Source organism: Rhinopithecus roxellana, chromosome 14, assembly GCF_007565055.1.
Source record: "Rhinopithecus roxellana isolate Shanxi Qingling chromosome 14, ASM756505v1, whole genome shotgun sequence".
NCBI classification, from domain to species: domain Eukaryota; kingdom Metazoa; phylum Chordata; class Mammalia; order Primates; family Cercopithecidae; genus Rhinopithecus; species Rhinopithecus roxellana.
In genome coordinates, this window is record NC_044562.1 from 1,720,193 (window position 1) to 1,723,502 (window position 3,310).

General features: G+C 33.7%; 1 protein-coding gene across 2 annotated transcripts in view; it reads left to right on the top strand.

The window, feature by feature from the left end:
- The window catches only part of ZEB2 (zinc finger E-box binding homeobox 2), a 135,480-nt gene extending 133,524 nt beyond the window's left edge, over nt 1-1,956 (top strand). For both annotated transcript variants that reach the window (XM_030916917.1, XM_030916915.1), the window contains one exon: nt 1-1,956. This exon is cut by the window's left edge and continues 2,458 nt beyond it. The gene's annotated coding sequence lies outside the window, so the exon portion shown is untranslated.
- Nucleotides 1,957-3,310: the final 1,354 nt, after the last annotated feature.

Sequence of the window (3,310 nt, forward strand, 5' to 3'; positions counted from 1 at the left end):
AGGCTCAGAATACCTGAGTCTGAAAATATCAGGATAACAATTGTGAATTGTGACAATCACTACAATGTCCCATATCTGAGGGTTTTTTTTTTTTAATGCTATTTATCCACTGACACTATTGCACATTAGAGCTGCATAATCCTCCAACTCTAGGGAAGAATAAAAACTTTTGATTTATCCTAAGATTCTTCTCCAAGGTCATAAACAAGAAATTCCCCTCCACCACCAAGAGATGTGCATTTTAGTAACATCAGATGTATTCTTCTCTTTTATCAAATACTTAACTCTTCCCACCCTCTTAGTTCTAAATCTAACCTTTCCCCCCTCTAATATGGGGCAGGGGAGGATGAGGAAACACTGGAACAACTGAACACCCCTGCCTGTTTTCTCCAAGAGTCTTTTGTATTCTAGCATATCTGTGCAATCTTTTCTTTTTTCTTCACATGACACTGTAGGCTTAGGCCTGAAATAACTGGGAAGAGAGATGCGTATCAGAATTTCTCCGCAAGAGCTAAACAAAACATACATCTTCCTTAGCATGAATTGGACTGGGGGCGGAGTGGGAGGACTTGGAGGAAGGAGGAAAGAAGGGACTATATTTGAATAAATATGAATAAATTTATTAGATACTTTTCACAATCAGATAACTTTAAAAAAGGTCATTTTTTATCTTTCTAATAATGTAAGCCTTAATAAAAGCAAATCTTAGTCACAAATTTGAGGAGACTGCCCAATAATAAGTTTACATGTATTTGAACTGAAAAATTGTTAACCATGCTTTTGCTCCGAGATGTGTGAGGCCATCCAGGGGCTGTAGGGCCCTGGATATACACACAAACAAGTGTGTGTATATCTGGAGCCCCACGCATTGTAATAAACACAGCTGCATTTATTTGAGTATGTGATCCCATGTACATGTAAAAACATTCAAACACACTCAGCAGATTTATTTATTGTGCAGTGGGGCAATTATTCAAATAAACATGCTCAATGCAATTATTTGAATCTCACATTGCATGTTCATCAATCATAGCACTAAAATAAGAGGGGGAAAAACACCAAAGAATTCACATGGGAAAAAATATATATGTGAAAACCACCTTATTATAGATGTTATAGGGTAGCTGAGGTTATGGCTCCCTTCTTAACTGTAACTCAACTATTCTGTATTCAATGACATTTGTTTCTAATGATTAATTGGTTCACTCACTTGATCATTATATCAGAATGACCACAACATTCAGATTCATATAATAGCAAACTTTATAAACCTGTATTGTGTAGAGATGTGAAATCTCTATATTTCAAGAGCAGAAGAGTTCTTTCTACACCTTACATCAAGGGGACACTGGTCCAATTATTATCGCTTATATAAGCACTCCTATAAATTTTGAAAAATTTTATACATGCAACAAAACATTCCTACATTTGAAGACATTAAGAAAAATCACAGGTGACTCATCTGATCATTTTATATATTAATAAATATTATGACATATATGTGAACACATCACAAATCATATTGGTGTACCAAGAGGCAATTTATGCCTCTCTTAAGTATGTACTGACATAACCTAATATACTAAAATGGGAAGGGGCTTTTAGTCACTGAAATATGCATCGTGTAACAAAGATGAAGAAAATACATGGCTTGTGCCCATCATAAAAAAAGATTCAGACTGAAGGCTTAGCTTTGGTTTTTTCAATTAAATTGTTAAACTGTGCACAGTGATTTTTTTTTAGAACTTGAGACATTTGTGATGTTGGCTGTTTAAATCTTTGTTACCTTCGCTGTGAATTGAAATTGTACATATTTAGTAAATCATGCAGACAAAACAAACTTTTTAGACAATATTTTTATTGGAGAGTTTTCTTTTCCTGTATCCATGTTAAAAAAAAAAAAAAAAAAAAAAAGACCTCCTTTCCCAAAATAAAAATGTCAATACTAAATTTAAAGAAGTATAAAGGAATGATTGCTTCCTTTAGAGCAAAATATTTAAATAAACATGGAGATAATTGGCAACATGTTCTTTTTGGGCTAGTAGGCTGTGTCCAATTATTTGGGTCTGATGTTTCAGAGGGCCTCTGTTTCAGGGTTGAAGATGATATATTAATCTTGGAATTAAACAAATGCTATTAAATACCAGAAATAAATCCCTCAGTCTTCATTTGTATCTGAAATATGGAATTAGTCAGAGAAATGACACTGAGATGATATGATGCTGAATATGCCACAAGCTAAAACTTCCTCTATTAAACGAGTCGCCTACTACCTATAATCTAGCATGACATGTTAAAATGCTCCAAAATATTGAAAATAGAAAATGAACACTACTGTTCCCATTTGGTCTAGAGATTAATATGACAAAGATTCTAATACTTTTAGTCAAAGAAAATGATGAGTAAAAAATACATGAAGATTAAAGCGATGACAAATGATCTTTTAAGTATTCTAATTGGTCTTTCTCATTCATAGCTTTGATTCCACAGAAACTGCAAATCCTGATCATCCTGATTTGTAAGTGCACCCAGTCAGCTTTTTCTCTTTCACTCCATGGAATATGCCTGTTAGATTTGGAACAAAGGATAAGCCCCCAAAATGTTAAAAATAGACTACTGCCCTGGCAGGAAATTTAGCATTGGCAAGCACGGAACTCAGAAGGAGCTGATCTAACATAAGGAAACATTCAGAGAAAGATTTGTGCATTATGATCCTGTTCTGACCATTTTCAGAGCAGTCAAAGGGAAGTAAAGTGTATGTGGGTGTGTGCATGTGTGCATGTGTGTGCAGGTTTGCTAAGTTTGTGTGTGTACACTTGAATAGCTGTGTTTAAAAAAAAAATACTGAAGACATGGGAAGAGTCTGAAAGGAAGTGCTTTTCAAACATTTTACATTTTGTTATCTTACATCGAGGACATTTAAAATGTTGATACTGGAAAAATAAAAGGTTCTGAAGACAGCCTCACCAAAAAAATATATGTAATTTATAAGATATACCAACAACAAAATAGAGAAAATAGTAAATTATCTTTACTCATTTTATGGGAAACTTAGATTTTAGGTAATGACCTTTCCTTAAACATGAAAAAAATCACTTTTATTCATTCCTAAAATGGTATTATAATAGGGTGAAGAAGTATAGTTATACCCATTCCAGTTTTGTTTAGGAAAAGAGAAATACAGCCTTCAAATTACTTGAAAAAAATATGGATGAATAAAAGAATGTAAATTTAGAAAGGAAACTCAAGAACATCCCTATGCTCACCGAAAACATGATGGTATATTTAGTGACCACAAGCAACCCAGACC